General features: G+C 38.4%; 1 protein-coding gene across 2 annotated transcripts in view; it reads left to right on the plus strand.

Moving 5' to 3' along the window:
- The window catches only part of LOC143344712 (TWiK family of potassium channels protein 7), a 264,886-nt gene that overhangs the window by 65,983 nt on the left and 186,596 nt on the right, over nucleotides 1-12,307 (plus strand). The window contains exons 1-2 of one of the 2 annotated variants that reach the window (XM_076771024.1): nucleotides 1,799-1,916; nucleotides 5,478-5,583. The gene's annotated coding sequence lies outside the window, so the exon portion shown is untranslated. Of the gene's footprint in view, nucleotides 1-1,798; nucleotides 1,917-5,477; nucleotides 5,584-12,307 lie in introns of those variants that run through there. The other variant, XM_076771023.1, reaches the window with a different exon arrangement.

A 12,307-nucleotide genomic window follows, 5' to 3' on the forward strand; every position in this document is an offset into this window, starting at 1 on the left:
TGCAGAGGCACGTAGAGTCCAGCAGGGGCAAGCAGTAACAAGTAGTAATCGTTATACGTTGTCGGAAGCATCAGGGGTGGTCAGCTGTGGTCAGCAGAGGCTAGCAGTGGCAAGCAGTGGCAAGCAGAGTCCAGCAGGGGCAGGCAGTAGCAAGTTGTAATCGTTATACGTTGTCAGAAGTATCAGGAGTGGTCAACAGCGGTCAGCAGAGGCCAGCGGTGGCAGGCAGAAGTCAATAGTAATCGTTATATGTTGTCAGAAATATAAGCGGTGGTCAGCAGGGGCCAGCAGAGGTTGGGAGAGGCTAACAGTAGCCAGTCGTAATCGTTATACGTTGTCAGAAGTAACAGGAGTGGTCAGCAGCGGTCAGCAGAGGCTGGCAGACGTCAGTAGTAATCGTTATACATTGTCAGAAATATAAGCGGTGGTCAGCAGAGACCAGCAGAGCCTGGGAGAGGCTAACAGTAGCCAGTCGTAATCGTTATACGTTGTCAGAAATTCCAGAAGTGGTCAGCAGCAGCCAGCAGAGGCTGGGGGAGACTAACAGTAGCCAGTCATAATCGTTATACGTTGTCAGAAGTAACAGGAGTGGTTAGCAGCGGTCAGCAGAGGCTGGTAGACGTCAGTAATAATCGTTATACGTTGTCAGAAATTCCAGGAGTGGTCAGCAGCGGTCAGCAGAGGCCAGTGGAGACCTGTTGACGAGAGGTCGGATATTAGTTGTTCAAGAGCGAGAAGGGAAGTGTGAGCCTTTCTTTCTCGTCTCCCACGAGATGGTTCGAACTTACTTTGGGCAATTTCGGAGAATCGAGAGAGAGGTCATGCGTCATTTTGCCTTTGTCGGGTTTTCGAAACTCCACGAGCTTACGTACGCGTGATCTGACATAGTGTGAGAGAGCACCATCGGTGCCTTTGTAGCATCTCTGGACATGTACGCCATCTAGGATGAAAATGGCTAAGTGAGCTTGAGCGTGTATGACGTGGGTAGAATGTGCAGTGAGAAATGCTTAAGTACTTTTCTTTTACAATTTTAATACTTAATAAGTTAAATTTACATGCATAGTGTGATAATAATATAGTTCGTGTACGAGTTCTGTGAAATTTCGGTTTCTTTCACTTGATTTCGCGTGATTTCTTCCGGCTACGACAATAGGTTATGTGTTCAGAAGCCACGTGCTAATTGTGCAGTTCTACAAAACGGCTAGCATGTTTCATGAATGTTCAAACAAATTTAATTCTGCTACAGGTAACAAGTACATAATTTTGACATAATAATTATGTTACATTCGTTTGATTTGATAATTCTTTGAGATTATGACAATTCCATTATACGTATAACTTTTCAATGTATACTAACATTTAGTGCAATCAAGACTTTCAAAAGGAACCGCAAAATTACTAATCAGTATACCGTCGAAGTTGCAGGGATTTTCCGAGAGATATAATATATTACATTTCCCTTTTCGAAAACAGATATCTTATTCTGAAATTGAGTACTATACCTTCAAAAGTAAGTGAAGTATTCAAGTTCAGAATAGAAATTCTTTTACGTTTAATTCCTGATAATGTCAAGTATTTCTCAAGATACTGTCTGTACGAGAACTATAGTGATTTCACATAATCAATATTCGATCGATATCGTCGGGCCCTACTAGCTCTGAATACAGCACTGACGTACTCAGTGTGCGCATGCGCGTGTGCCTCAACATGGCTGTCCTTTTTGTGCACGTGTTTCGTTTCGTTTCGTTTCGTTCTGTAGTTTGTTATTTGTTTAATATATATTGTTTAATAGTTATCAGTTCACTGTGTGTCATTCATTAGTCCGATCCAACCTCGTTGGGAAACAAAATGATGGAGTTCCAAGTTTGACGTACAACTAAGAATTGGAATGGACAATGTATATTCTAGATGTTCAGGTAAAACGAACGTCCGCCATATGTAATAAAATTATGCTACGATCACTTTTTGTTCTTCCTTCCTATCGTTGAAAATACTCTCGATCATTTATTTTCCCATTGAAAGTCATAAATTATGCTTTTGCTCCTGTCTCTCGATTCGAAAACGCGTTATACGAAAACGTCGGAAATTCTGATCCGCGTGTAATACTTTACCGCCATTATTTTGCGATGATATGGTAATAACCGGGCCGCGTAGACGTAGTCTTGTTACGAACAACGAACGTTTTTTATTGTACACTCAAAGGGCGGTGTTTTATTGAAGTGTTCGCACGGGTAATGACATTCCAGAATATAATTTACGGCCAACCCGTCCGTCCTGCGCGGCGGTATTTTCGCTTCCTGCGCTTCGTGTCAAAATTGTTCGTGTTTTCTAGTTTTAAAAGCCGCGTGCAGAAATATATTTCGTTAGTTATTTCTTCGCCGAGTGGTCGCGCGGTCGTGGAACGCGGGAAATGGAAACCTTGAAATAGAAAACTCTTTTTAACTCAACCGGGGGTGGAAGGGAGGGAGGGGGGAAGGAAAGGGGCGATACAATTAATTACCGTTCTAATTTGCGCGCGTTGTTCTTCGTTCGCCTTAATTGATAATTTAATTAAAGCGACAGACGCGAAGCAACCGTCGTTTAATGTTGTTCGGTGAATTAAATTCTCGCCTTTCGAATAGAAATCTATTAGAAAGCCCTCTCTATAGCGCGGCTGCAGTTTTATATCTTTTGTGGCTACGTACGCGCCACTGTGGGTTACGTGTGTGAAAAGTATGTAAAGTGCACTCACACTTGTACGTAGCCGGCTACCGTATACCGTTCATATGTATAATACCATCTACGCATACCGGATGCACGGCTACCGGAAGATGGAAATTTTCTGTTATTCACCAAGACTAGACTCCTACTGGTTCACGATGTCTCGTAGATAACAGAATTTCTCTCGGTATTTTATACCGAATATACATATACCTACGTTTTTGGGGGAAGTAGTGACTTCAAAATTTTACGATCGAATCGCGGGGAAAAACATACCCGATCGTCCTAACATTTCGCGACGATCGCCGTCGTTAACTTGCCCTTCGTTTTTCCTCTTCGGTTCCAGCATAATTTCGGTCGATCGTTTCATAAGTCGTAAGTTAATTTTTGCGTATAAACGCACGTAAATATAGTTCTTCCAGTCTGAAAAATATGCACATCACTTTTCTTATATTTGGTGAATTGAATTTAATGATCGATACTTTTCATTTATAGTTAGAAAAAATGTGTAAACATATAACAAATCAACGTTTTTTACCTATTGGGAAATTAAAAATTGCGTTAACTTGAAAACGATATTTTTTTCGATTTCCAAAGCGATCAGAGAAGTTTTATCACAGTGCTGTTAATCGAATCTTTCTCACCTGCGTTCATTTTCACGGTGGTTATAATATTACCACGAAATATCGTTTGATATTCTAGTTATATCCAACTAGATCCGTATTCCATTTTCCGACCTTTTCTGAACTCGATGGCTAAAATTTTATTATGACGCTCGATTTTTAGTCCACAAAGAATTCCAAAGGCGCCTCGTAGTAATTTTCATGATTCGAAATTTCTGTGATACTTTATGCGAACCACCGGCGAGAGAAAAAGTAATGTAAAATTCAGGGTTGCGGAAGAAAATTTTAGTTCTTCAGCACTTTACGCTTTGTCTCCATTCATCTTCTCTCGAGTATTATTCTTTTTTTTTTTAACTCCGCTATCGTAAAACTCTATTTCCCGTTTTTTTAACACTTTTAACGCAATTCCGCGGCAGGAAACAGAGAAATGGAGGAAAGAGTTCTGTAAAAACGGACAATTTAAAAAACTGAATTCCCTTTTGTTGAAAGTGCAGTAAATTCTCGAGTTATGCGGTCTGTAGTTACGTTGATTCGCAAATAAGCGGTTGTGCCCCAACTTATGCCGTACATTTTCTACATATACGTATATTAGATAACAAGTAAAAATTGATTTTTTTAAATTTTTAACTTCTGGAAAGTGTATTTAATAAAACTTCTTTCTAAACTAGTAATAATTTACCGTAAATCCAAGTATATATTTTACTTCGTACTTCGAACAGTATAATTTCCACATACGTTTTCTACGTTTAAAATTATAATATCTAGACGATCGAGAACTTTCGCTAGAATATGTACTAAATCGTAACATTTTCTCCTTTTCCCTTCGGTCGTGTATATTTTGCGTCCGATATAAATTAATGAAAATGTAAACCTTCTAAAATTACGTCTAAAGTTACATAAAACATGGTCATTAATTTCACAACTATGCGTTTCGAGAGAAAGCTGCGAGGGTGTTTTGTATTTCTCCCATGAATACGCTTGCCTCGAAATTCAAGATCTAAGTTCGCGAGGTTATTTAAGAACAGGCGTTTCGCGGTAAAAAAAAAAAAATAAAATTCGCATTCCCAGCGTGAAAAGTGCGCCAGCAATTCGAATTTCCCTTCTCTTTCTGGTCAGACAGCGTGGGGCTAGTTTGTTCGTAACAACACTCGTTACCACGGCGCTCGTATTTCGTCCTTCTTTCTCGACTTTCATCCAGCCCTTTCTTTTGGCTCTGACGCTGACCGCTAAAATTAAAGCGCCCCGATGTAATGAAGTTAAGGTTTCGGCACATTCCCGCGTTTTCCGTTTAGAGTTATTGCAGCATGAACGGGGAAAAGGGAATCCGAATAAAAGAACATCGAGAAGGATGGCGAGAGTTGTACGCAAAAAGAAAAATGGACGGAGCTGAACATCTACAGCCCTTCCGGCTTGAATCCTATCCAATGTATCTACCAAACTTTTATCATTCGATGGTTAAAGCTTCCACTCGTCTACTGGCTGGATTCGTTAGCTCCTTTCCTCTTTATTTTGACGATGAAGAGTCCGTAGAACCATTTCAACTCTCGTTTGTCGCGTTCTACAACACTCGGTTTCATTTTCAGCCGGTCGTTAGGAAAATTATGGATATTAAATCGAAAAAGTTTTCAAGTGTACAATGGCTGGAAATAATTGTAGATTCGCTATTTCCAATCGTATATTTTCTGCTTGGTTCAAAGAATAAATGTGGAAGCATGAAATCGAAGAAGTACAAAAAATGTTTGAGTAAAATGCACTTTTATATTATAAAACTACAGTAAACCTGATGTCGATAAGACGAACCTACTATTATTATTATTTTGACTACTGTATCAGGGTGATATAAAAAATATTTTTAACGTAGAATTATGTGGATAACCGAAACATTTCTTTATCAGAGTTTAGTTTCTATCATTTATCTTGGGTGCTGAAGTATTCCCAACACAGTTCATATTTTTATTATAATTTCTTAACATTTATGGATCTTTCGTTGTATAACATTTTAGTCTTAGCTTGACTCGTAGAACACACTGGTGAAGTGTGTACGGAAAAATGCGGAACACCCAGTATAAATGATTTCATTTAATTTTGATCGTTTCATTGCACCGGTCGTTTTCGCCTTTTATTCTCGACGCTGACTCAGTACTCTTAAAACAGGATCCAGTGGCTCGGTGCAGTGGACGAGAAGCTATCGAAGGCACGGGTTAACCTACACAAAAGGACAAGGAAGATTCCGGAGGAAGAAAACGCCGCACCGTGGAAGGTTAGTAACGTATAGTTAACCGTTAGTAGGAACACAGAATGACATCGCTCGGTTCCTAAATTCTCTTAAGCCCACTGAGTGAAAAAGGGAAGGCCGGGGAAATACTTTCCTGATTTGTTAATACCTACTGGATTTTATGGTGGATTTAGCAGGGAGGGAGGGGGGATGTTCCGCCAGTGATTTATTTTCGATCGCGCGGTAGCGGGTTAATGGATTTTTCGTACCATCCTACTAGTTGTAATGAGATAAAATGCTTTTAATGTTCGTTCCAAGCACACTCGGGGAATCGCTCGTTCTACGGGTTTCGCGTTTAAAAACGCATACGTGCGGCCGTGCTTTTTATTACCTGTGAATTTTTTTTTTTTTATCGGTTTTAATACGTTCTACTTTTCGTTTAATTACGGCGATGCGAAGAGCCAACGAACGAATTTTGTTTAGTTTATTTCTTTGGAGTTTATAATACGCCGGCGAACCGTTCGCGATTTTCAAATTCGCCCTACCGAAACGAATAAATCATTCGCTCTGCGCGCGGTAATCATTAAAAGCGAAATTTATTTTTCAAATATCGCCGTCTTCGTATTGCCTCGAACTCGTTGAATCGTAATACACGGACTGTCTCGCGAACTCCGTCCATTCAAACATCTACAAATGCATCGATGATATCGGAAAATGTTTGCGATAAAAATTAAATTTTTTCAAATTAGAATCATATATTTTTTAATATAACTTTCGATGTTGTCATTTCCTGTGAAAACCTATCGAGCCATTTATGGTGAAATTAGTTTGGAAGATATTTCAACGTAAATATCGAAGCTTTTAAATTATTAAATATTTTTTAAACTAATAGCTTTTTCTCATAAATAAAAATAATAATATTTTATTGATATAGTAGAGATATTTACATTTAAATATCTTTTAAACTAATGGTTTTTCGTCGTAAGTGACTGGAAACCATTTTTTACAAAAAACAACGAGCTGGATTGAATGGCGGAATAAAAAATCTGTGATTCTGTTAAAGAAAATATTACAGACCTGTATATGTCTATAAACAAACTAATTGCATCAATTTATGCTCCCCTCGAAGTCGTTTAATATTCTTGCGTGAAACGTTTTTCAGTATCGTCGACAGTTTTAAAGATATTTGAATGGATCTGTACAAGTTCTGTATGGATCTGTGGTTCATTTTCTTCCAATTATTTCGAATTCTTTGAACGTGATTATTTGATTATGCTCGTCGTACATAAGTACCTCGTGTCAAAAAGGAAGAATTCTAATAATTTACTCGTGTAAGTTCAAACTCGGACACAGTGTTCAAGATTAATACTGTTTTCGACGAAGGTGCTGCAAGTTATCGCGGTTAGTTTGAAAAGTTTCGGTCCACGCTTCGAAAGTGAGCCTCGTGGTCATAATACGTATTTGTTGAAAAGTATTCGCGCCTAACTGTCCGGGAAATAGCGAAGAGAACTGATATTCGTTTTTCGATTGTTTCTCGACGTCCGAAAGTGAGAAAGTTTGGCAATTGGATCGCGGTATTGGTTAACTGGCATAGTGTGTTATTATATAGAGATATAGTATATCTATTGAAACCATAAAACTTTTTTATGTAAAATTTGTTTGAGTTGCATAGACCACCCTGTATAAAACCGCAAGAGAATATGACTGACGTGTCAAAGTATCAAGTAAAAATATTATTACCCTCGAGAAATTTGTTGATCGGTTTCAACCCTTTGAGATTATACGAGAAAGATAACGTTCCGCAATTTTCGTTTTATTTCGAAAAGTACCGGTCGCTCTCGTTTGGAGGGGCTTATAGCCTCGGACGTTCCGAGCCGGAAGACTGGTCGGTTTCCGGTAGAGTTGGAACGCGGTCGACGGCAAATGAAAGCAGAAATCGAATATATAAACCAGCTTCATAAGTCAGTGAGCCCGACACGGTCGACGCAGTATGCCGATGCATTACGCCGTGCCCCGGGGGGAGGATCGATGCTGCGGCTGCCTCTCAAGGGGTTGTAGTTAGTGGCGTAATTTTGCCGGAAACGGGTGCGTCGTTTCCCGCGGCGAATCACATTCGTCAACCTGTGTGTTTTCGTTGCTCCATTTTACGGTCCGGCTTCGGCCTCACCTGTTCTGGCCGCCTTGAAAACCCGTCGCCAACGCCCCTTTCTCCGTCGGGATGTAATAATTCTGCATTCTCGCGTCGCGACCAGGAATAAAAGCTGTCGCGCGCCCGGCAACGGGGACAAATGAACAGCATCAACCCGACATCGACACGTTCACATTATTGCGTATACTTTAAATACGAACGTGCTCGCGAAGCGACAATGGCGTGCCATCGACGTCGCTTCAACGGCGCGGCGGTTGGAATCTTGGCAAGAATGCTGCCCCCGGCTTTTAACGACCTTATTCACTGCATTTAACAAAAAAAAAAAAGAAAGAATAGAAATGTAAGTCGCGAGAAACATTTCGTGGGGGAGCAAAACCGAGAGGACGAGGCTCGACAAACAAGTTTTAGATTTAATGCTTAACAGCCTTATACAGGGTGTTCGGCCACCCCTGGGAAAAATTTTAATGGGGGATTCTAGAGGCCAAAATAAGACGAAAATCAAGAATACCAATTTCTTGATGGTGGCTTCGTTAAGAAGTTATTAACGTTTACAGTTCCGTCAATACTGAATTTTTTTTCTCGAAAGTGGGTAGGATTTCGGGGGTATGTCTATTCACCAAAAATGATTGTACTTGACCCCCGCAACTGAAAATAATTTTTTTAGAACGATTCGAAACTTTTCATTTTCACCGAAAAATTTAGGCACCTACCTACCCCCTGTCGATTTTTCTTAAAAATTCCTTTTTCATTTTTAGTAATTCTGTTTGACACCCTACAGAAAAGTTGCCTAATACTTTTTTGTAGGTACCCATGAGCTCTACTTCAGAAAAAAGTTTCATTGAAATATATTCACAATTGTAGGAGTTACGGCTGTTTGAAAATTGGACCATTTTTATGGGGTTTTTCTCATTTTGCGGGGTCAAGGACCAACTTTTCGAATATTTTTGCAATTTGTACATATTCTCCATCAAAATACGCGTAGTTTGCTTTTTTAAACATCAAAATCGTCCAATCCGTTCAAAAGTTATGACGTTTTAAAGATATGCATGAAATTTCAAGGAAGCATCTGGCCTCCCATTAGATTTTCGGTAAGGAATTTTTTCCTCGAAACTGGGTAGGATTTCGAGGGTATGTGTAATGACCAAAAATGATTGTACTTGACCCCCACAACCGAAAATAATTTTTTTAGAACGATTCGAAAATTTTTTTTTTCCCCGAAAAATTTAGGCACCTACCCCCTGTCGATTTTTCTTAAAAATTCAAAAAGGGGTGGCCGAACACCCTGTATAGCGTCTTCCTACTGCTTATGTATGATTCATAGATAAAATAAATAACCTTGCATGTGGCTTAACACTACCATCCTCTCTACTTGTCGAGACTATATAACGAATTAAATTTTCGTGCAATAATCGAGGTACGCGAAGACGAAACCATGTTACGTGTTTAATCAGAGATTTATATTATCAATAATTTTAATTATTTCATGTAAATGTAATGGGTTTTTTAAAAGGATGAATTTTTAAATTAAAATTGTACCGAGAAACATTTGCCAGTATGGTAGTAAGAGAAACCGATGGGGGATTTCATACACACAATTTAGATAATTATTGGCAGACGAGGGAAAGTTTTATCAGTATTTGCATATGTCATTATCGACGATGGCGACGCGAACCTACATATACAGCAACCAGCATCGGCGCGTTAACAACTCAATGTTGCCGTTCATCTGTTGTGTTGCTAACAAGGGGAGGATACGAATGGGACGAGCGCTTTTTGGATGAAACCGGGCTTCCAAATGTAGGTCACAGTGAATTGAAACAGAACCTAGGATATTTGCTGTTCACGATCGGCCGATTTTATAAAAAATAACGTCGAACATTAACATTCAGAAAATGTGAAACTTCAATCTGGTCCACGTTGTATGTAGATCTTGACGAAACGAATGCTTTATGTATTTTGCTCTAAGATTGATAAGGAACAGAATTTTAACTAAAGTACAAAATCTATAGTTTCAAACAAATATTAACGACTTTATTTCTTTTTATAAAATATCTGATTACTAGACCGCGAAACTTTATGCAAATTTAATAATTCGTATTTTACTTTAACACTAGAACTATCAAAGTGGACGAAATAACCCCTGAGAAATTCATAATTTCTAATAAAAATTGTAAGATTTACTCGACTCAATTTTTGAAAATTTACCCCAACTTTCTATAAAAGAATGAATAAACATTTATTTCCATTGGTAAAAATAAATACACCATAATTTTCGATAGTTCTAGTGTTAAGTATTTCTTATATATTTGCATATTAAGTGCATTCTGTGGTTTTTTGAAAATTTAATAAATAAATATCCGCAGTCTACCGATTACAAATGGCAGATATTTTAGGATTTGTGGTGCTTTGATATTAAGATCGATATCATCGAACTGTGTGCAACGGCCTTAAAATACCGGGCGGCAATCAACCAAGCAAATCAACTTTCCGATCCCACTCATCCATCGAGACGAGATTCATTGGCCGTATTTTCGACTGCGTCGCTCGCGACCCACCATCGTTAAACAAATACTGGCTGCTTTATGCGGTCTCGATCACTTTTTCCCAGTGACCCCTGGCGTGAACGTAGATATACATCCGCTCGTAAATCGGTCGCGAAACGGCATTCTCGTCCACGATTGCGAGAATTTTTCGATTGATTTATTCGATTTTCGTTCGAACGGCGAATTGTCGGTATACACATTCTGTCTGATAAATAACCGAACTGAATTTCTGTTACCGACACAGTAACCGTCATCTATCGATCATTTTTTGCCGCGACTCCCCTCCTGCCCCTCCGGTGGCCTTGAGTTTCAGCTATGAACTCCATGCATTTCAACAAAAATGACCGACGAGTTTAAAAGTCGTTCGTATTTTAGTTGGGGGCCTTTAATGAACCTTGTCGCGAAAACACGATGGAACAAAATGTTTCACGAGACTGAAGTTTCATTTTTTTCACGATTGAGTATGAAATTTTTCATCCGTCGATTGAGTAAAAATCACGAACAAGCTTGATTTTGTTCCTGATTTTCAGCAATTTGGCTAGAAAAATTGAAAAACCTATACAGCATGAGATTCGTTCATTTCCGTGTGTTATTTATAATTGACGTTACACCCGTCGTAAATGATAATTGCATCCAAGTAATTTAGCTTCCTTAAAAATTGTTCTCGTTCCCCCGTAACAGAAACCTCTCGTAGTTTTTCGTGGAATTTTGTTCAGTTTATGAAACTGTTCTGTATATTCCGAAAATAAATTAGCCGCATAATTGCATTTATAACTTCGTCCGACGGTTAAAGTATTCAACGAGGTACGCTTAAAAAAGCACGTCGGATTTTGTGTAGACCGATCGTTAGCATTATCCGATTATAACGCAAATCAAATTGAATCTGAAAATTTTGACAAAATCAACCTACATGTTAAATTCGATTTTTATTCACCTATAGGTCAGGACGTTAAAAATTTCTTAATATAATATACACTGATTTTTAACATTCTTAAATAAAACGAAACATAAAGTTATCAGAAAACTAGAAACAAAATAAAATAATTCTTTCCAATATTGTAATATGCAAAAAAGCAGTACGGAAATTTTTATAGAATTTTTCTAATTGGTTTAACAATTCCATTCGAACGGAAAAACATTTCCTGTTATAAATTTTGCCGAGGAGACATAAATGAAAATTCTTACGAAAGTAATTATGATTCCGCCGTCCATAAATATTTGTTAACAACAAATGCATCGATTGTCTCGAGAAGGTTGATCTTTTTGTAAGAAATCGAATCAGTAAATTCTGCTGTTGGTTAATTTAATTGGTGAGTTTGGAACATAAATCATAGGATGTTGTCGGGATATTCTCTATGGTAGGAAAATAGGAAATACATCTCGCAAATGAAATATCGAGCACAACCAAGTGCAACAGACATCTGTAAAAGCCCGACAGGGATTCATGACTGCGTCGAAAGGATCGTACAATTAGTCGCCAGCGTTCTATGATAAATATCTGCTGGCAACTGATTCGTTTTCTATCAATTAATTCGCAAATTTCGGATTATTTATCGTGTCGCGTTCTATAATAAATGTCGTTTCCAGCAAAACTATACAGGCTTTACTCTACCATTTAAAATTATCTTGAAAATTATTGACGATATTCACGATTAATAATCCTTTGCAGACTAAAAAAAAGTCTAAGAGAAATAAATAAGATAATTTTAGTAACGGCTAATGTTCGATATACAGGGTGTTCGGCCACCCCTGTTTTAAACGACATTAATCAGCATCTGGCATTAATGCACCGCTTAAGTAGTCGATAAAGAAAATTTATTACGTAATGTCGTACGTAAATTATATGCGACAGAAAAATATTAATAGAAATCTGTATGAAGAGTCGGCTTCCATGTCACCTAAATATCGAGTAGCTTCAATACCGTGTCGTCGAATCATCAGAAGCTCGAAAACTTTTCCAACGGACTGAACAAAAATAATTGGTCGCTAATGAACCAAGTCCCCCAACCCCGTTCGTCGTTCGATCCGGTCTGATTCTCATTCTCAAAGGAATTCCAAATGTTTCGTGCTGTCGAAC

This window comes from Colletes latitarsis, chromosome 8, assembly GCF_051014445.1.
Source record: "Colletes latitarsis isolate SP2378_abdomen chromosome 8, iyColLati1, whole genome shotgun sequence".
Lineage (NCBI taxonomy): Eukaryota > Metazoa > Arthropoda > Insecta > Hymenoptera > Colletidae > Colletes > Colletes latitarsis.